The 22,863-nt window shown below is 39.5% G+C and overlaps 1 pseudogene; it reads left to right on the top strand.

Moving 5' to 3' along the window:
• The first annotated feature begins 19,622 nt into the window (after positions 1-19,622).
• LOC129658872 (olfactory receptor 10AG1-like) lies at positions 19,623-20,697 on the top strand (annotated as a pseudogene).
• Positions 20,698-22,863: the final 2,166 nt, after the last annotated feature.

Below are 22,863 nucleotides of genomic sequence, written 5' to 3'. Positions count from 1 at the left end.
TCTTTCCTCTAATGGATAAGGGTAAGAGGCTTGTGGAAGCTCCTTTTTTAAAAAATATAATTTATTTATTTTAACTGAAGGCTAATTACTTTACAATATTGTATTGGTTTTGCCATACATCAACATGAATCCACTACAGGTGCACACGTGTTCCCCATCCTGGAACCCCTCCCACCTCCCTCTCCATACCATCACTCCGGGTCATCCCAGTGCACCAGCCCCAAGCATCTTGTATCATGCATCTAACCTGGACTGGCAATTCGTTTCACATATGATATTATACATGTTTCAATGCCATTCTCCCAAATCATCCCACCCTTGCCCTCTCCCATAGAGTCCAAAAGACTGTTCTAGACATCTGTGTCTTGCATACAGGGTTATAGTTACCATCTTTCTAAATTCCATATATATGCATTAGTATACTGTATTGGTGTTTTTCTTTCTGGCTTACTTCACTCTGTACTATAGGCTCCAGTTTCATCCACCTCATTAGAACTGATTCAAATGTATTCTTTTTAATGGCTGAGTAATACTCCATTGAGTATATGTACCACAGCTTTCTTATCCATTCATCTGCTGATGGACATCTAGGTTGCTTCCATGTCCAGGCTATTATAAACAGTGCTGCGATGAACATTGGGGTACATGTGTCTCTTTCCCTTCTGATTTCCTCAGTGTGTATGCCCAGCAGTGGGATTGCTGGATCATAAGACAGTTCTATTTCCAGTTTTTAAAGGAATCTCCACACTGTTCTCCATAGTGACTGTACTAGTTTGCATTCCCACCAACAATGTAAGAGGGTTCTCTTTTCTCCACACCCTCTCCAGCATTTATTGCTTATAGACTTTTGGGTAGCAGCCATTTTGACTGATGTGAAATGGTACCTCATTGTGGTTTTGATTTGTATTTCTCTGATAATGAGTGATGTTAAGCATCTTTTCATGTGTTTGTTAGCCATCTGTATGTCTTCTTTGGAGAAATATCTGTTTAGTTCTTTGGCCCATTTTTTGATTGGGTAGTTTATTTTTTCTGGAATTGAGCTGAAGGAGTTGCTTGTATATTTTTGAGATTAGTTGTTTGTCAGTTGCTTCATTTGCTATTATTTTCTCCCATTCTGAAGGCTGTCTCTTCACCTTGCTTACAGCTTCTTTTGTTGTACAGAAGCTTTTAATTTTAATTAAGTCCTGTTTGTTTATTTTTGCTTTTATTTCCAATATTCTGGGAGGTGGGTTATAGAGGATCCTGATGTAATTTATGTAGGAGAGTGTTTTGCCTATGTTCTCTTCTAGGAGTTTTATAGTTTCTGGTCTTACGTTTAGATCTTTAATTCATTTTGAGTTTAATCTTGTGTATGGTGTTAGAAAGTGTTCTAATTTCATTCTTTTACAAGTAGTTGACCAATTTTCCCAACATCACTTGTTAAAGAGATTGTCTTTTCTCCATTGTATATTCTTGCCTCCTTTGTCAAAGATAAGGTGTCCATAGGTGCGTGGATTTATCTTTGGGCTTTCTATTTTGTTCCATTGATCTATATTTCTGTCTTTGTGCCAGTACCATACTGTCTTGATGACTGTGGCTTTGTAGTAGAGCCTGAAGTCAGGCAGGTTGACTACTCCAGTTCCATTCTTCTTTCTCAAGATTGCTTCGGCTATTTGAGTTTTTTGTATTTCCATACAAATTGTGAAATTATTTGTTCTAGTTCTCTGAAAAATATCGTTGGTAGCTTGATAGGGACTGCATTGAATCTACTGATTGCTTTGGGTAGTATACTCATTTTCACCATATTGATTCTTCTGATCCATGAACACGGTATATTTCTTCATCTATTAGTGTCCTCTTTGACACTAGTGTCCTCAGTGTTTTATAGTTTTCTATATATAGGTCTTTAGTTTCTTTAGGTAGATATATTCCTAAGTATTTTATTCTTTTCATTGCAATGGTGAATGGAATTGTTTCCTTAATTTCTCTTTCTGTTTTCTCATGATTAGTGTGTAGGAATGCAGGGGATTTCTCTGTGTTGATTTTATATCCTGCAACTTTACTATATTCATTGATTAGCTCTAGTAATTTCCTCGTAGAGTCTTTAGGGCTTTCTATGTAGAGGATCATGTCATCTGCAAATAGTGCGAGTTTTACTTCTTCTTTTCCAATTTGGATTCCTTTTATTTCTTTTTGTGCTCTGATTGCTGTGGCCAAAACTTCCAAAACTATGTTGAATAGTAGTGGTGAAAGTGGGCACCCTTGTCTTGTTCCTGACTTTAGGGGAAATGCTTTCATTTTTCAGCATTGAGGATAATGTTTGCTTTGGGTTTGTCATATATAGCTTTTATTATGTTGAGGTATGTTCTTTCTATTCTTGCTTTCTGGAGAGTTTTTATCATAAATAGACGTTGAATTTTGTCAAAGGCTTTCTCTGAATCTATTGAGAGAATCATATGGTTTTTATTTTTCAATTTGTTAATGTGGTGTATTGAAGAATCCTTGTATCCCTGGGATAAAGCCCACTTGGTAATGATGTATGATCTTTTTAATGTGTTGTTGGATTCTGATTGCTAGAATTTTGTTAAGGACTTTGCATCTATGTTCATCAGTGATATTGGCCTGTAGTTTTCTTTTTTGTGCCATCTTTGTCAGGGTGATGTGTCATCTTTGTATTAGGGTGATGGTGGCCTCATATAATGAGTTTGAAAGTTTACCTTCCTCTGCAATTTTCTGGAAGAGTTTGAGTAGGATAGGTGTTAGCTCTTCTCTAAACTTTTGGTAGAATTCAGCTGTGAAGCCGTCTGGACCTGGGCTTTTGTTTGCTGGAAGATTTCTGATTACAGTTTCAATTTCCGTGCTTGTGATGGGTCTGTTAAGATTTTCTATTTCTTCCTGGTTCAGTTTTGGAAAGTTGTACTTTTCTAAGAATTTGTCCATTTCTTCCACGTTGTCCATTTTATTGGCATATAATTGCTGATAGTATTCTCTTATGATCCTTTGCATTTCTGTGTTGTCTGTTGTGATCTCTCCATTTTCAGTTCTAATTTTATTGATTTGATTTTTCTCCCTTTGTTTCTTGATGAGTCTGGCTAATGGTTTGTCAATTTTATTTATCCTTTCAAAGAACCAGCTTTTGGCTTTGTTGATTTTTGCTATGGTCTCTTTTGTTTCTTATGCATTTATTTCTGCCCTAATTTTTAAGATTTATTTCCTTCTACTAACCCTGGGGTTCTTCATTTTTTACTTTTCTGGTTGCTTTAGGTGTAGAGTTAGGTTATTTATTTGACTTTTTTCTTGTTTCTTGAGGTATGCCTGTATATGAACCTTCCCCTTAGCATTGCTTTAGGTGTAGAGTTAGGTTATTTATTTGACTTTTTTCTTGTTTCTTGAGGTATGCCTGTATATGAACCTTCCCCTTAGCATTGCTTTTACAGTGTCCCGCAGGTTTTGGGTTGTTGTGTTTCCATTTTCATTCATTTCTATGCATATTTTGATTTCTTTTTTGATTTCTTCTGTGATTTTTTGGTTATTCAGCAGAGTGCTGTTCAGCCTCCATATGTTGGAATTTTTAATAGTTTTTCTCCTTTAATTGAGGTCTAATCTTACTGCATTCTAGTCAGAGAAGATGCTTGGCATGATTTCATTTTTTTTTTTTTTTGAATTTACCAAGGCTAGATATATGGCCCAGGATGTGATCTATCCTGGACAAGGTTCTGTGTGCACTTGAGAAAAAGGTCAAATTCACTGTTTTGGGATGAAATGTCCTATAGATCTCAATTAGGTCTAAATGGTCTATTGTATCATTTAAAGTTTGTGTTTCCTTGTTAATTTTCTGTTTAGTTGTTCTATCCATAGGTGTGAGTGGGGTATGAAAGTCTCCCACTATTATTGTGTTATTGTTAATTTCCCCTTTCATACTTGTTAGCATTTGTCTTACATATTGTGGTGCTCCTATGTTGGGCATGCATATTTATAATTGTTATATCTTCTTGGATTGATCCTTTGATCATTATGTAGTGTCCTTCTTTGTCTCTTTTCACAGCCTTTGTTTTAAAGTCTGTTTCATCTGATATGAGTATTGCTACTCCTGCTTTCTTTTGGTCTCTATTTGCGTGGAATATCTTTTTCCAGCCCTTCATGTTCAGTCTATATGTGTCCCTTGTTTTGAGGTGGTCTTTTGTAGAAACATATATAGGGGTCTTGTTTTTGTATCCATTCAGCCAGTCTTAGTATTTTGGTTGGGACATTCAACCCATTTACGTTTAAGGTAATTACTGATAAGTATGATACTGTTGTCATTTACTTTATTGTTTTGGGTTCGAGTTTATACATCCTTTTTGTGTTTCCTGTCTAGAGAATATCCTTTAGCATTTGTTGGAGAGCTGGTTTGGTGGTGCTGAATTCTCTCAGCTTTTGCTTGTCTGTAAAGCTTTTGATTTCTCCTTCATATTTGAATGAGATCCTTGCTGGGTATGGTAATCCGGGCTGTAGGTTATTTTCTTTAATCACTTTAAGTATGTCCTGCCATTCCCTCCTGGCCTGAAGAGTTTCTATTGAAAGATCAGCTGTTATCCTTATGGGAATCCCCTTGTGTGTTATTTGTTGTTTTTCCCTTGCTGCTCTTAATATTTGTTCTTTGTGTTTGATTTTTGTTAATTTGATTAATATGTGTCTTGGGGTGTTTTGCCTTGGGTTTATCCTTTTTGGGACTCTCCTGGGTTTCTTGGACTTGGGTGATTATTTCCTTCCCCATTTTAGGGAAGTTTTCAACTATTATCTCCTCAAGCGTTTTCTCATGTTCTTTCTTTTTGTCTTCTTCTTCTGGTACTCCTATGATTCCAATGTTGGGGCATTTAACATTGTCCCAGAGGTCTCTTAGATTGTCCTCATTTCTTTTAATTCATTTTTCTTTTTCCCTCTCTGATTCATTTATTTCTACCATTTTATCTTCCACCTCACTAATCCTATCTTCTACCTCTGTTATTCTACTATTTGTTCCCTCCAGAGTGTTTTGATCTCATTTATTGCATTATTCATTATATATTGACTCTTGTTTGTTTCTTCTAGGTCCTTGTTAAACCTTTCTTGCATCTTCTCAATCCTTGTCTCCAGGCTATTTATCTGTGATTCCATTTTGTTTTCAAGATTTTGGATCATTTTCACTATCATTATTCAGAATTCTTTATCAGGTAGATTCCCTATGTCTTCCTCTTTTGTTTGGTTTGGTGGGCATTTGTCGTGTTCCTTTACCTGCTGGGTATTCCTCTGTCTCTTCATCTTGTTTATATTGCCGTGTTTGGGGTGGCCTTTCTCTATTCTGGCAGTTCGTGGAGTTCTCTTTATTGTGGTGTTTCCTTGCTGTGGGTGGGGTTGTGTGGGTGGCTTGTCAAGTTTTCCTGGTTAGGGAAGCTTGTGTAGGTGTTCTGGTGGGTGGGGCTGGATTTCTTCTCTCTGGAGTGCAATGACACGTCCAGTAATGAGTTATGAAATGCCAATGGGTTTGGAGTGACTTTGGGCAGCCTGTATATTGAAGCTCAGGGCTGTGTTCCTGTGTTGCTGGAGAATTTGTGTGGTATGTCTTGCTCTGGAACTTGTTGGCCCTTGGGTGGTGCTTGGTTTCAGTGTAGGTATGGAGGCATTTGATGAGCTCCTGTCGGCTAATGTTCCCTGGAATCAGGAGTTCTCTAGTGTTCTCAGGATTTGAACTTACACCTCCTGCTCCTGGTTTTCAGTCATATTTTTACAGTAGCCTCAAGACTTCTCCATCTATACAGCACTGTTGATAAAACATCTAGATTAAAGATGAAAAGTTTCTCCACAGTGAGGGACACCCAGAGAGGTTCACAGAGTTACATGGAGAAGAGAAGAGGGAGGAGGGAGATAGAGGTGATCTGAATGAGATGAGGAGGAATCAAAAGAGGAGTGAGCAAGCTAGCCAGTAATCACTTCATTATGTGCGCTCCACAGTCTGGACCACTCAGAGATATTCATGGAGTTATACAGAGAACAGAAGAGAAGAGGGAGGAAGGAGACAGAGGTGACCAGGAGGATAAAGGGGGGAATCAAAAGCAGAGAGACAGATCCAGTAATCAGTTTCCTAAGTGTTCTCCACCATCTGGAACACACAAAGAGATTCACAGAGTTGGGTAGAGAAGAGAAGGGTGAGGTAGGAGATAGAGGCGACCTGGTGGAGAAAAGGGGGAGTCCAAAGGGGGAGAGAGCTGTCAAGCCAGTAATCTCTCTCCCAAGTGAAAATGGGTACTGACGATTGGGCTCTTAAAGGTGCAAAATTGATAACAAATACCAAAAAGCAAAGATTAAAAATCTAGAGTAGCGGTTGGATTTTCAAAAATATAATATTTAAGAAAAAAAAAAGAAAGTCACAAAAATTATTATATATATATATATATATATATATATATATATATATATGAAGTTTGTTTTAAAAAATAGGGTCTCTCTTTTTTTTTTGCAAAGTAATAGTAGGTTATAAAAATAAAAATGAAAGGAGTAATAGAGGACTGAAAAATTAAAAAAATAAAGAATGATAGTAAAAATATTAAAAATATATCTAGGACTTTCTCTGGTTTTGTTGTGGGCAGTGTGGGGTCAGTTCTTTTTCAGATAGTTCCTTGATACAGCTTATATTTCTCAAGATCTATATGCCCCTTCCTATGTAGTCGGTACTAACTATAGGGTTTTAATCTATTACACCTGTCACTTCCAAGTAGGTTCCATTTTAGCTTCTTCTGTTTGCTGGTCTCTTCAGTGTCTAATTTCTGCTCTGACACAAGGGGGCTGTGGTGGACAATTTTTTAGGCTCACTTGTTCAGTCGTGCTGTGGGGAGGGAGGGACACTGCAAACAAATAACACTGGCGTGTGTTCATAGTGTTTTGGCCACACTGGATTTGCCCCTGCTCACGGCGGTGAGCTTTCCCTGTCTACACTGCTTAGGCTCTAGGTTGTTCTGCGGGGAACTGTCTGAGGCCAGCTCTGGGTTGTATGCACTTCTCAGGTCTAAGCTGCTCAGGTTCAGGTATTTGGGTAGTCGTCAGAGGCGTAGACTAGACCCTTCCCAGGTCCGAGCAGCCCAAGTGACCAGGTGTTTGGCGAGTGTGGTCGCTGCGACTTATCACCTCCCCTGTCCCTACTGATTGGTTTTCTGGGTGTACAACCAGCGCACCTTCTCAGGCGGATGTTGACCATCCAGAACTCCAAGAAGTCTTAGTAGCAACGAAGCCTGCTTGCAGTTTGGTAGATAATGCCTCTCTGGGGCTGTGATTGCCCCCTTCCGGCTCTGGCTGCCTGTCACCAGAGGAGGATGGTCTGCAGTTGGCTAGCTCTGCTCAGTCCTTTGTTCTGTGAGCAGGCCTGGCAGTGTCTTAGGTTAGGGCTTTTCACGTGGTAGCTATCCCACAGTCTGGTTTGTCAGCCCAAATTAGTTCCCTCAGATTGCCCTTGGGGCATTCAGGCCTGGTCCTTACTCTAAGCAATGTAACCTGCCCCTCCCTGCCCAGCCCCTTCTTACTAGTGGCAGATGCAGGCATCTGTGCTGCTTCTCTGCTGGGGGAGTTACTACTGGGCATGTAATCTGTGGGTTTTAATTACTTATTTATTTTTCCTTCTGGTTTTGCTGCCCTCTGTGGTTCCAAGGCTTGCCACAGACTCAGCAGTGAGAGTGTTTCCTGGTGTCTGGAAACCTCTCTTTCATGCAAAGATGAGCTCAATAAAGGACAGAAATGGTATGGACCTAACAGAAGCAGAAGATATTAAGAAAAGATGGCAAGAATACACAGAGAACTGTCAAAAAAGATCTTCACAACCCAGATAACCATGATGGTGTGATCACTGACCTAGAGCCAGACATCCTGGAATGTGAAGTCAAGTGGGCCTTAGAAAGCATCACTACGAACAAAGCTAGTGGAGGTGATGGAATTCCAGTTGAGCTATTCCAAATCCAAAAGATGATGCTGTGAAAGCGCTGCACTCAATAGGCCAGCAAATTTGGGAAACTCAGCAGTGGCCACAGGACTGGAAAAGGTCAGTTTTTATTCCAATCCCAAAGAAAGGCAATGCCAGAGAATGCTCAAACTACCGCACAATTGCACTCATTTCACACGCTAGTAAAGTAACACTAAAAATTCTCCAAGCCAGGCTTCAGCAATATGTGAACCGTGAATTTCCTGATATTCAAGCTGGTTTTAGATGATGAAAGTGAAAGTGGAGATTGAAAAAGTTGGCTTAAAGCTCAACATTCAGAAAACGAAGATCATGGCATCTGGTCCCACCACTTCATGGGAAATAGATGGGGAAACAGTGGAAACAGTGTCAGACTTTATTTTTCTAGGCTCCAAAATCACTACAGATGGTGACTGCAGCCATGAAATTAAAAGAAGCTTACTCCTTGGAAGGAAAGTTATGACCAACCTAGATAGCATATTCAAAAGCAGAGACATTACTTTGCCAGCAAAGGTTTGTGTAGTCAAGGCTATGGTTTTTCCTGTGGTCATGTATGGATGTGAGAGTGGACTGGAAAGAAGGCTGAGCACCGAGGAATTGATGCTTTTGAACTGTGGTGTTGGAGAATACCCTTGAGAGTCCCTTGGACTGCAAGGAGATCCAACCAGTCTATTCTGAAGGAGATCAGCCCTGGGTGTTCTTTGGAAGGAATGATGCTAAAGCTGAAACTCCAGTACTTTGGCCAGCTAATGAGAAGAGTTGACTCATTGGAAAAGACTCTGATGCTGGGAGGGATTGGGGGCAGGAGGAGAAGGGGACGACAGAGGATGAGATGGCTGGATGGCATCACTGACTCGATGGACGTGAGTCTGAATGAACTCTGGGAGTTGGTGATGGACAGGGAGTCCTGGCGTGCTGCGATTTATGGGGTCGAAAAGAGTCGGACACGACTGAGCGACTGATCTGATCTGATCTGATCTGAATCTTCAGTTCCTGGGTGCACTTGTTCCCATTTCCTTGCATCAATTCCCTGAATTGTGGCAGCTCATGTCCTGGCCCCCAAAGAAAGGCAATGCCAAAGAATGCTCAAACTACTGCACAATTGCACTCATCTCACACGCTAGTAAAGTAACGCTAAAAATTCTCCAAGCCAGGCTTCAGCAATATGTGAACCGTGAACTTCCTGATGTTCAAGATGGTTTTAGAAAAGGCAGAGGAACCAGAGATCAAATTGCCAACATCCTCTGGATCATGGAAAAAGCAAGAGAGTTCCAGAAAAGCATCTATTTCTGCTTTATTGACTATGCCAAAGCCTTTGACTGTGTGGACCACAATAAACTGTGGAAAATTCTTCAAGAGATGGGAATACCAGACCACTGACCTGCCTCTTGAGAAACCTATATGCAGGTCAGGAAGCAACAGTTAGAATTAGACATGGAACAACAGACTGGTTCCAAATAGGAAAAGGAGTTCGTCAAGGCTGTATATTGTCACCCTGTTTATTTAACTTATATGAAGAGTACATCATGAGAAATGCTGGACTGGAAGAAACACAAGCTGGAATTAAGATTGCCGGGAGAAATATCAATAATCTCAGATATGCAAATGACACCACCCTTATGGCAGAAAGTGAAGAGGAACTAAAGAGCCTCTTGATGAAAGTGAAAGTGGATAGTGAAAAAGTTGGCTTAAAGCTCAACATTCAGAAAACGAAGATCATGGCATCCGGTCCCATCACTTCATGGTAAATAGATAGGGAAAGAGTGTCACACTTTATTTTTCTGGGCTCCAAAATCACTACAGATGGTGACTGCAGCCTTGAAATTAAAAGACGCTTACTCCTTGGAAGGAAAGTTATAAACAACCTAGATAGCATATTCAAAAGCAGAGTCATTACTTTGCCAACGTAGGTCCGTCTAGTCAAGGCTATGGTTTTTCCTGTGGTCATGTATGGATGTGAGAGTTGGACTGTGAAGAGGACTCAGCATGGAAGAAATGATGCTTTTGAACTGTGGTGTTGGAGAATACCCTTGAGAGTCCCTTGGACTGCAAGGAGATCCAACCAGTCCATTCTGAAGGAGATCAGCCCTAGGATTTCTTTGGAAGGAATCATGCTGAAGCTGAAACTGCAGTACTTTGGCCACCTCATGCGAAGAGTTGACTCATTGCAAAAGACTCTGATGCTGGGAAGGATTGGGGGCAAGAGGAGAAGGGGACGACAGAGGATGAGATGGCTGGATGGCATCACTGACTCGCTGGACGTGAGTCTGAGTGAACTCTGGGAGTTGTTGATGGACAGGGAGGCCTGGCGTGCTGCAGTCATGGAGTCGCAAAGAGTCGGACAGGACTTAGCGACTGATCTGATCTTTCTTAAGACTCCTTTCCCGGGATGGAGCTCAATCCCTACCTCTTTTGATTCTCTTTTTGTCTTTTATATTTTTTCCTCCCTCCTTTCAAAGACAATGGGTTGCTTTTCTGTGTGCCTGAGTATTTTGCTGGCATTCAGAAGTTGTTTTGCGGAATGTACTCAGCATTCAAATGTTCTTTTGATGAATTTGTAGGGGAGAAAGAGGTCTCCCCATCCTATTCCTACGTCATCTTGTATATATCTATCTGTGGAAGCTTCTTGCTTGGAGGTACTGGCTGTAGGGAAATCTGGATCTTGCTCTGATGAGTGGAGCCATGCTCAGTGCAGTTCAGTCACTCAGTCATGTCCCACTCTTCACGAGGCCATAAATTGTAGCATGCCAGGCCTCCCTGTCCATCACGAACACCTGGAGTTTACTGAGACTCACGTCCTTCGAGTCAGTGATGCCATCCAGCCATTTCATCCTCTGTTGTCCCCTTGTCCTCCTGTCCCCAATCCCTCCCAGCAACAGAGTCTTTCCAATGAGTCAACTCTTGGCATGAGGTGGCCAAAGTACTGGAGTTTCAGCTTCAGCATCATTCTTTCCAAAGAAATCCCAGGGCTGATCTCCTTCAGAATGGACTGGTTAGATCTCCTTGCAGTCCAAGGGACTCTCAAGAGTCTTCTCCAACACCACAGTTCAAAAGCATCAATTCTTCGGCGCTCAGCCTTCTTCACAGTCCAACTCTCACATCCATGCATGACCACAGGAAAAACCATAGCCTTGACTAGATGAACCTTTGTTGGCAAAGTAATGTCTCTGCTTTTTAATATGCTATCTAGGTTGGTCATAACTTCCCTTCCAAGAAGAAAGCGTCTTTTAACTTCATGGCTGCAATCACCATCTGCAGTATTTTTGGAGCCCAGAAAAATAAAGTCTGACACGGTTTCCACCATTTGCTCATCTATTCCCATGAAGTGATGGGACCAGATGCCATGATCTTCGTTTTCTGAATGTGGAGCTTTAAGCCAAAATTTTCACCCTCCACTTTCACTTTCATCAAGAGGATTTTTAGTTCTTCACTTTCTGCCATAAGGGTGGTGTCATCTGCATATGTCAGGTTATTGATATTTCTCCCGGCAATCTTGATTCCAGCTTGTGTTTCTTCCAGCCCAGCGTTTCTCATGAAGTATTCTGCATATAAGTTAAATAAGCAGGGTGACAATATACAGTCTTGATGAACTCCTTTTCCTATTTGGAACCAGTCTGTTGTTCCATGTCCAGTTCTAATTGTTGCTTCCTGACCTGCATATAGGTTTCTCAAGAGGCAGGTCAGGTGGTCTGGTATTCCCATCTCTTTCAGAATTTTCCACAGTTCATTGTGATCCACACAGTCAAAGGCTTTGGCATAGTCAATAAAGCAGAAATAGATGTTTTTCTGGAACTCTCTTGCTTTTTCCATGATCCAGCGGATGTTGGCAATTTGATCTCTGGTTCCTCTGTCTTTTCTAAAACCAGCTTGAACATCTGGAAGTTCATGGTTCACGTACTGCTGAAGCCTGGCTTGGAGAATTTTGAGCATTACTTTACTAGCGTGTGAGATGAGTGCAGTTGTGCGGTGGTTTGAGCATTCTTTGGCATTGCCTTTCTTTGGGATTGGAATGAAAACTGACCTTTTCCAGTCCTGTGGCCCCTGCTCAGTTTTCCAAATTTGTTGGCATATTGAGTGCAGCACATTCACAGAATCGTCTTTCAGGATTTGAAATAGCTCCACTGGAATTCTATCACCTGCTCTAGCTTTGTTCATAGTGATACTTTCTAAGGCCTACTTGTCTTCACATTCCAGGATGTCTGGCTCTAGGTCAGTGATCACACCATCGTGATTATCTTGGTCGTGAGGATCTTTGTAAAGTTCTTCTGTGTATTCTTGCCACCTCTTCTTAATATCTTCTGCTTCTGTTAGGTCCATACCATTTCTCTCCTTTATCAAGCCCATCTCTGCATGAAATGTTCCCTTGGTATCTCTAATTTTCTTGAAGAGATCTCTAGTCTTTCCCATTCTGTTGTTTTCCTCTATGTCTTTGCATTGACCTCTGAGGAAGGCTTTCTTATCTCTTTTGCTATTCTTTGGAACTCTGCATTCAGATGCTTATATCTTTCCTTTTCTCCTTTGCTTTTTGTTTCTCTTCTTTTCACAGCTATTTGTAAGGCCTCCCCAGACAGCCATTTTCTTTTTTGTGTTTCTTTTCCATGGGGATGGTCTTGATCCCTGTCTCCTGTACAATGTCACAAACCTCAGTTCATCAGGCACTCTATCTATCAGATCTAGTCCCTTAAATCTATTTCTCACTTCCACTGTATAATCGTAAGTGATTTGATTTAGGTCATACATGAATAGTCTACTGGTTTTCTCTACTTTCTTCAATTTAAGTCTGAATTTGGCAATAAGGAGTTCATGATCTGAGCCACAGTCAGCTCCTGGTCTTGTTTTTGCTGACTGTATACAGCTTCTCCATCTTTGGCTGCAAAGAATATAATCAGTCTGATTTTGGTGTTGACCATCTGGTGATTTCCATGTGTAGAGTCTTCTCTTATGTTTTTGGAAGAGGGTGTTTGCTATGACCAGTGCGTTTTCTTGGCAAAACTCTATTAGCCTTTGCCCTGCTTCATTCCGTATTCCAAGGCTAAATTTGCCTGTTACTCCAGGTGTTTCTTGACTTCCTACTTTTGCATTCCAGTCTCTTATAATGAAAAGGACATCTTTTTTGGCTGTTAGTTTCAAAAGATCTTGTAGGTCTTCACAGAAGTGTTCAACTTCAGCTTCTTCAGCATTACTGATTGGGGCATAGACTTTGATTACTGTGATATTGAATGGTTTGCCTTGGAAACGAACAGAGATCATTTTGTCGTTTTTGAGATTGCATCCAAGTACTGCATTTCGGACTCTTTTGTTCACCATGATGGCTATTACATTTTTTCTAAGGGATTCCTGCCCGCAGTAGTAAATATAATGGTCATTTGAGTTAAATTCTCCCATTCCAGTCCATTTTAGTTTGCTGATTCCTATATTGTTGATGTTCACTCTTGCCATCTGCTGTTTGACCACTTCCAATTTGCCTTGATTCATGGACCTAACATTCCAGGTTCCTATGCAATATTGCTCTTTACAGCATCAGAGCTTGCTTCTATCACCAGTCACATCCGCCACTGGGTATTGTTTTTGCTTTGGCTCCATCCCTTCATTCTTTCTGGAGTTATTTCTCCACTGATCTCCAGTAGCATATTGGTCACCTACTGACCTGGGGAGTTCCTCTTTCACTATCCTATCATTTTGCCTTTTCATACTGCTCATGGGGTCTCAAGGCAAGAATACTGAAGTGGTTTGCCATATCCTTCTCCAGTGGATCACGTTCTGTCAGACCTCTCCACCATGCCCGCGTGTCTTGGGTGGCCCCACAGGGCATGGCTGTGTTTCATTGAGTTAGACAAGGCTATGGTCCTAGTGTGATTAGATTGACTAGTTTTCTGTGACTATGGTTTTAGTGTGTCTGCCCTCTGATGCCCTCTTGCAACACCTACCATCTTAATGGAGGCAGGGTGGCGGCGAGAATACTGGAGTGGGTTGCCATTCCCTTCTCCAGGAGATCTTCCCAACCCAGGGATTAAAGCCACGTCTCCCACATTGTAGGCAGACACTTTACCTTCTGAACCACCAGGGAAGTTGGGGCCATGTTCAGTAAATCTTTAATCCACTTTTCTGCTAATGAGTGGGGCTGTGTTCCATCCCTGTAGCAAAGATGAGCTTGATAAAGGACAAAAATGGTATGGACCTAACAGAAGCAGAAGATATTCAGAAGAGGTGGCAAGAATACACAGAAGAACTGTACAAGAAAGATCTTCATGACCCAGATAATCATGATGATGTGATCACTGACCTAGAGCCAGACATCCTGGAATGTGAAGTCAAGTGGGCCTTAGAATGCATCACTACAAACAAAGCTAGTGGAGGTGATGGAATTCCAGTGGAGCTATTTCAAATTCTGAAAGATGATGCTGTGAAAGTGCTGCACTCAATAGGCCAGCAAATTTGGAAAACTCAGCAGCAGCCACAGGACTGGAAAAGGTTAGTTTTCATTCCAATCCCAAAGAAAGGCAGTGCCAAAGAATGCTCAATCTATCACACAATTGCACTCATCTCACATGCTAGTAAAGTAATGCTCAAAATTCTCCAAGCCAGGCTTCAGCAATACGTGAACAGTGAACTTCCAAATATACTAGCTGGTTTTAGAAAAGGCAGAGAAACCAGAGATCAAATTGCCAACATCTGCTGGATCATGGAAAAAGCAAGAGAGTTCCAGAAAAACATCTATTTCTGCTTTATTGACTATGCCAAAGCCTTTGACTGTGTGGATCACAATAAACTGTGGAAAATTCTGAAAGAGATAGTAATACCAGACCACCTGACCTGCCTCTTGAGAAATTTGTATGCAGGTCAGGAAGCAAGAGTTAGAACTGGACATGGAACAACAGACTGGTTCCAAATAGGAAAAGGAGTACGTCAAGGCTGTATATTGTCACCCTGCTTATTTAACTTATATGCAGAGTACTTCATGAGAAACGCTGGACTGGAAGAAACACAAGCTGGTATCAAGATTGCCGGGAGAAATATCAATAACCTCAGATATGCAGATGACACCACCCTTATGACAGAATGTGAAGAGGAACTAAAAAGCCTCTTGATGAAAGTGAAAGAGGAGAGTGAAAAAGGTGGCTTAAAGCTCAACATTCATAAAACGAAGATAATGGCATCTGGTCCCATTACTTCATGGGAAATAGATGGGGAAACAGTAGAAACAGTGTCAGACTTTGTTTTTGTGGGCTTCAAAATCACTGCAGATGGTGACTGCAGCCATGAAATTAAAAGATGCTTGCTCCTTGGAAGGAAAGTTTTGACCAACCTAGATAGCATATTCAAAAGCAGAGACATTACTTTGCCAACAAAGGTTCATGTAGTCAAGGCTATGGTTTTTCCTGTGGTCATGCATGGATGTGAGAGTTGGACTGTGAAGAAGGCTGAGCGTGGAAAGATTGATGCTTTTTAACTGTGGTGTTGGAGAAGACTCTTAAGAGTCCCTTGGACTGCAGGAGATCCAACCAGTCCATTCTGAAGATCAGCCCTGGGATTTTTTTTGAAGGAATGACGCTAAAGCTGAAACTCCAGTACTTTGGCCACCTCATGCGAAGAGTTGACTCATTGGAAAAGACGCTGATGCTGGGAGGGATTGGGGGCAAGAGGAAAAGGGGACAACAGAGGATGAGATGGCATCACTGACTTGATGGACTTGAGTCTGAGTGAACTCTAGGGGTTGGTGATGGACAGGGAGGCCTGGCGTGCTGCGATTCATGGTGTCACAAAGAGTCGGACACGACTGAGCGACTGAACTGAACTGAGGGGTAATAACAGCATTGGCGACCTTCAGAAGGACTTATGCCAGTTTTCCATAGCTCCCAATGATTGTATTCGGTATTCATTGGAATGATTAATACTGAAGCTTAAGTTCCAATACTTTAGCCACCTGATGTGAAGAGCTGACTCATTAGAAAAGGCCCTGTTGCTGGGAAAGATTTCAGGCAGGAGAAAGGGACGACAGAGGACAAGATGGTTGGATAGCATCACTGACTCAATGGACATGAGCTTGAGCAAGCTTCATGAGATATTGAAGGACAGGGTAGTCTGGTGTGTTTCAGTCCATGAGGTCTCAAAGAGTTGGACATGACTGAGTGGCTAAACAACAACATTGTAGTTTTATTACTAGGTTTATTTTTTTTTTTTAAAGAATTCTCCATACTGTTCTCCATAGTGGCTATATCAATGTGCATTCCTGCCAACGGTGCAACAGTGTTCCCTTTTCTCCACATCCTCTCCAGCATTTATTGTTTGTAGACTTTAATGATGATCATGTGTGTATTGTAGCTGAGTACTTCGGATGTTTCAAGGATGCTTTGCTTGGTATGCATGTAATCAACACACTTTCATCTGATATATGAACTTCTTGGGATATAGACTGCTGAGAATACAGACACGTTTCACTACTATTTTGTAATATTTTAATATTCTCCAAGTGTTAGTAGGAGATTAGCAAGAAAGGTCTAACTTTAGAAGGATCTATTGATCTATTCATATTTTATTTTTTTATATTTCTTTTTTACTTTTTTTTTTTTAGTACTTAGTTATTTTATTTTTTAACTTTAAAATATTGTATTGGTTTTGCCATATATCAACATGAATCTGCCACAGGTATACATGTGTTCCTCATCCTGAATGCTCCTTCCCTCCTCCCTTCCCATACCATCCCTCTGGGTAGTCCCAGTGCACCAGCCCCAAGCATCCAGTATCGTGCATCGAACCTGGACTGGAGACTCGTTTCATATATGATATTATACATGTTTCAATGCCATTCTCCCAAATCATCCCACCCTCTCCCTCTCCCACAGAGTCCAAAAGACTGTTCTATACATCAGTGTCTCTTTTGCTGTCTTGTATACAGGGTTATTGTTGCCATCTTTCTAAATTCCATATATATGCATTAGTATACTGTATTGGTGTTTTTCTTTCTGGCTTACTTCACTCTGTATAATAGGCTCCAGTTTCATCCACCTCATTAGAACTGATTCAAATGTATTCTTTTTAATGGCTGAGTAATACTCCATTGTGTATATGTACCACAGCTTTCTTATCCATTCATCTGCTGATGGACATCTAGGTTGCTTCCATGTCCTGGCTATTATAAACAGTGCTGCGATGAACATTGGGGTGCACGTGTCTCTTTCAATTCTGGTTACCTCGGTGTGTATGCCCAGCAGTGGGATTGCTGGATCATAAGGCAGTCCTATTTCCAGTTTTTAAAGGAATCTCCACACTGTTCTCCATAGTGGCTGTACTAGTTTGCATTCCCACCAACAGTGTAAGAGGGCTCCCTTTTCTCTGCACCTTCTCCAGCATTTATTGCTTGTAGACTTTTGGATAGCAGCCATTCTGACTGATGTGAAATGGTACCTCATAGTGGTTTTGATTTGCATTTATCTGATAATGAGTGATGTTGAGCATCTTTTCATGTGTTTGTTAGCCATCTGTATGTCTTCTTTGGAGAAATGTCTATTTAGTTCTTTGGCCCATGTTTTGATTGTGTCATTTATTTTTCTGTAATTGAGCTGTAGGAGTTGCTTGTATATTTTTGAGATTAGTTGTTTGTCAATTGCTTCATTTGCTATTATTTTCTACCATTCTGAACTGTCTTTTCACCTTGCTTATAGTTTCCTTTGTTGTGCCAAAGCTTGTAAGTTTAATTAGGTCCCATTTGTTTATTTTTGCTTTTATTCCCAACATTCTGGGAGGTGGGTCATAGAGGATCCTGCTGTGATGTATGTCGGAGAGTATTTTGCCTATGTTCTCCTCTAGGAGTTTTATAGTTTCTGGTCTTACGTTTAGCTCTTTAATCCATTTTGAGTTTATTTTTGTGTATGGTGTTAGAAAGTGTTCTAGTTTCATTCTTTTACAAGTGATTGACCAGTTTTCCCAGTATGGTACTGGCACAAAGACAGAAATATAGATCAATGGAACAAAGTAGAAAGCCCAGAGATAAATCCACGCACCTATGGACACCTTATCTTTGACAAAGTAGGCAAGAATATACAATGGATTAAAGACAATCTCTTTAACAATTGGTGCTGGGAAAACTGGTCAACCACTTGATCTATTGATATTTTAAAGAAAAGTTTTGCATGTTCCTTTTACTTTGTTTTTCATAACTTTTTACAGTCAGACATTTGATTACCTAAAAGCATTTATTTTTGAGGCAAATACCTTATTTTTAAAATAATATTTAACTTTGTCATCATTGTTCTATTGTTATATGATCTTTGATATTAAAAATCATTGTTAAATCTGTAGACTTTGCAGATTCCTTAAAACTTGACTCACAGCAAGTATGACACTTTCACGATTATTTGAAATAGCATCCCAAAGTAGGGAAAACTAGTTCAAGAGCTTGTGATTAACAGTGGCTACATCAGTACTGATATGTGGTTATTTCGATGTCTTTCCTTTGAACAGTCAACAAGTCATAATAATTTCCTATAACTAAAATTGTATTATTAAGATTAAGTCTGCTAGATATGTATAAAAGGACTCATAAGGAGAAAATAAGTTGTCTTCTTGTCTCAACAAAACATTAATATAAAACTGAGGTGTGGAAGTATTTGTGAATCACATATTCAAAAAAGTGAAATGTATATAGATAATACAAAACCTCCCAAAGATAAGTAGCAAGAGCAGAAGCAACCTAATCAACAAACGTACAAAACTCTTTGACAGATACTTTACTAAAAGGATACACAGAATTAAAATAATAACATAAAACTTGCTCACCATCTTTAGCATTAGCATTTGAATTTTGAAATGCAAATTAAAATTAAAATAAAATTATGATACACATGTACTTTAATGGCTAGAATTAAAATAAAAAAATCACAAAATAGTGTAACAAAATTTGTGAGTAAATATGTAAACCTTGAACGGTGATATCATTCCACGTATGGACATAATGTTTCTAAAATACATTTTTAACTTTCTAATCATTAATCTTTATAGAGTATAGCAGCCATATGAATAAAAATTATGAATGCTGAATTTGTAGACACTATATTGGAATACACAATTTAAAAAATTAAATACCATTTAAAAATATTGAGTGGTTAGCTGATGAATTTTGTTTTATAATAATATAGCTAAATATGCAGAATGTCAAAGTTCAAAAGACAACTGAAAAAAATCTTATTTTAAAAAGTTATCTATATGTATCCCTAAAAGTATTTTTAGGGTTTGCTATTTAGGGATTGCTTAAGACGTTTGAAAGAGCAAAATAAATAAATAAATAAATAAATAAATTTTGAATTGATAATGAAAAACAGAATGGAGAGGTGAAAAGAATAACACATCAAATGAAAATATCAAGTCATTTCACAAAGGAACTTAAATTCAGAATTTGTATTTTTGAATGTTCAGATGAATAGCAAAATTACAAGCATGTATCTTCAGAACTAAATAAATACTGTATATAGGAGAGAAAGAAAGATTAAAGTTTTTTTTTTTAATTTACAGATAGATTTAATAATGATGAAAAACACACTTTATCACACATTTAGCGCACCTGGTGTTATAGGTTTGGTTTTCATAGGAAATTGAAAAATAGAAAGTTGAAACATCCTATTTTATAAATAAGAAAACAAGAGCTAGTGAAAGTGAAATAATAGTACCTCTGATTGGATCATTCCCACAGATGAAATATGAAGATATGGAAGCAAAAGACTACATATCCAAAGTGATGGAATTTGTACTCCTGGGGTTTTCTGACCTTCCAAACCTCCAAGGGCTATTCTTTGGGGTGTTCTCCCAAATAATATACATAAATTTACATATTATATTACATATAATATATATTACATGTAATATATATTACATATATATTATGTGTAAATATAAATTTACATCATTATATTTACTGGAAATAGTCTCATAATAATACTAACTAGGATTGACCCTGCACTGCACAAACCCATGTATTTCTTCCTGGCAAACTTTTCCACCTTGGAAATCTGTTCCAAGTCTGTCACTCTCTCTAGGATTCTGGTGAACCTTTGGACTCAGGACAGAAGCATTTCTGTGCTGGACTGTGCTGCCCAAATGTGCTTCTTCCTTATCTTCGGAACCACTGAGTGCGTCCTCCTGGTGGTGATGGCCTATGACCCCTGTGTGGCTGTCTGTGACCCTCTGCACTATCCCCTGGTCATGACCCCAAAGGTGTGCCTCCAGCTGACTGTGGGCTCCTGGGCCAGTGGAATCCCAGTGCAGATAAGGCAAACGTGCCAGATCTTCTCTCTGCATTTCTGTCATTTGAACCAGATTAACCACTTCTTCTGTGACATTCCCCCGCTTCTGAAGCTGGCCTGTGGAGACACTTTTGCACATGAACCCTCAGTCTATGGAGTAGCTCTGTTGTTTGTTGCTGTACCTTTTATGTTGATCCTTGCCTCTTACAGCAAAATCATTTCCACTATTCTGTGTTGCCAACAGCCAGAGGGCGAGCCAAAGCCTTCTCCATGTGTTCTTCTCACCTGTTGGTTGTGCTTTTATTTTTTGGATCTGCTACCATTGCATACTTAAGGCCCAAATCCAGACATTCTGCAGGAACTGAGAAACTCCTCTCTCTGTTCTACACCATAGTGACTCTGATGTTCAATCCCATGATATACAGCCTTTGGAATAAGGATGTGATTGGAGCACTGAGAAAATTATTAAAATATAGCATGATGTGTTTAATTATCAATGCTTTATCTACTTGCATGTAGCTATCAGAAAATCATTATAAATCTCTACATTCTTCCATTAAGAAGTTAACTACTTCTAGTTTAAAATGCACTTTTAGATACTTTTAAATAATAAACCAAAATTTATTGTGCTTATATATATACTAGGCAAATTAATCTATCTTCAATACTCTATGTCTAAAAATAATCCTGCTTTATGAATAAAAGTGTTATGTGCATCGTTTCAGTGGTTGAGATGGTTGGATCGCATCACCGACTCAATGGACATGTGTTTGAGCAAACTCTGGGAGACAGTGAAGGACAGGGAAGCCAGGCATGCAGCAATTCATGGATCACAAAGAGTCAGACATGACTTAGCCACTGAACAAAAACAACAACAGAATTCAGTCTGCTAAGATTTTTTTTGCTCAAATATACTGCAGATATGCAAGATTATTTACCTACATAATTGTTTACTTATCCATACCTGTACTTGTTGGCTTTCCTTGATTCTATGGCACAGTAACTGCTCAGTAGCAGTTAAATAATGTGTGACAGAGGGATTGAATGGATGAATGGAGAAATAAACACTGCTATGGCTTACCTAAGACTGATGTCAAAAAAATCTAGAGATTTCAGAGAACTGCTAAACATTGGGCACATAGTTATTTAACCCACTATACCCTCATATAGAATTACTCCAATCAGAATACCAAAGAAAGGCTTTAATGCACTGAGTTCTAAATCAGAGCTAAACCTGCAATAATATTCAGATAAAATATCAGTAAACATGTATATCATTGTGAACTCAGTGTTTATTAACAAGGGCTGGATTATACCATTAACAAAATTCCTTGCGATTTTTATATTTCTTCCTTTCATTTCTCTAACCCTTTTCTTTCCAAACTTTTAATTCACATGAGGCAGCCCCTATAAATTATTTATTGACATTTAATTGTTTTTTTGTTTTCTATCCATTACCAGCTAATATATTTTAAATTGACAGGAAATAAATTTATGATATGGTTCATAAAAACATTGGACTTTATCTATACTTTTTTGAAAAATTAGCCAAAGATTGCCATCTGGAGCTCCATTAATCTCTTGAAGTAAAGACCAAACATTATTCTCTTGTATCTTATTTTTACAGATTTTTAAATTACACCTGCTTTCTGGGTAGCAGCATTTCTTCACCTCTGGCCATCTGATTGGGCTACCCAGTATATGACTTAGAGAGTCATTTAGTAAGATTAGATTTTCTGTTACGTTAAAACAATGGCTTCAAAATATATACCACCAAAAATGTATGTTTAATGAGACAAAAAACATGCACATTCCTGTCTGGGTTAATTTTGGTTGAATGTTGTTATATGTTAAAGATTGCCTTTTCACAAGGGACATTGACACATTGTTTCTTTAGCAGCAGTAATAGTTTTGGCATCAGTTCAGTTCAGTTCATTCGCTCAGTCATGTCCGACTCTTTGCGACCCCATGAATCACAGCACGCCAGGCCTCCCTGTCCATCACCAACTCCCGAAGTTCACCCAGACACACGACCATCTAGTCAATGATGCCATCCAGCCATCTCATCCTCTGTCATCCCCTTCTCCGCCTGCCCCCAATCCCTCCCAGCATCAGAGTCTTTTCCAATGAATCAACTCTTCGCATGAGGTGGCCAAAATACTGGAGTTTCAGCTTTAGCGTCATTCCTTCCAAAGAAATCCCAGGGTTGATCTCCTTCAGAATGGATTGGTTGGATCTCCTTGCAATCCAACGGACTCTCAACTGTCTTCTCCAACACCACAGTTCAAAAGCATCAACTGTTTGGTGCTCAGCTTTCTTCACAGTCCAACTCTCACATCCATACATGACCACAGGAAAACTATAGCCTTGACTACATGAACCTTTGTTGGAAAAGTAATGTCTCTGCTTTTGAATATGCTATCTAGGTTGGTCATAAATTTCCTTCCAAGCAGTAAGCGTCTTTTAAGTTCATGGCTGCAGTCATCATCTGCAGTGATTTTGGAGCTGAAAAAAATACAGTTTGACACGGTTTCCTCATCTATTTCCCATGAAGTGATGGGACCAGATGCCATGATCTTCGTTTTCTGAATGTTGAGCTTTAAGCCAACTTTTTCACTCTTCTCTTTCACTTTCATCAAGAGGCTTTTTAGTTCCTCTTCACATTCTGTCATAAGGGTGGTGTCA

Source organism: Bubalus kerabau, chromosome 1, assembly GCF_029407905.1.
Source record: "Bubalus kerabau isolate K-KA32 ecotype Philippines breed swamp buffalo chromosome 1, PCC_UOA_SB_1v2, whole genome shotgun sequence".
Lineage (NCBI taxonomy): Eukaryota > Metazoa > Chordata > Mammalia > Artiodactyla > Bovidae > Bubalus > Bubalus kerabau.
Note: the sequence above shows the minus strand (reverse complement) of the source record. Positions and strands in the feature narration are given on the sequence as shown.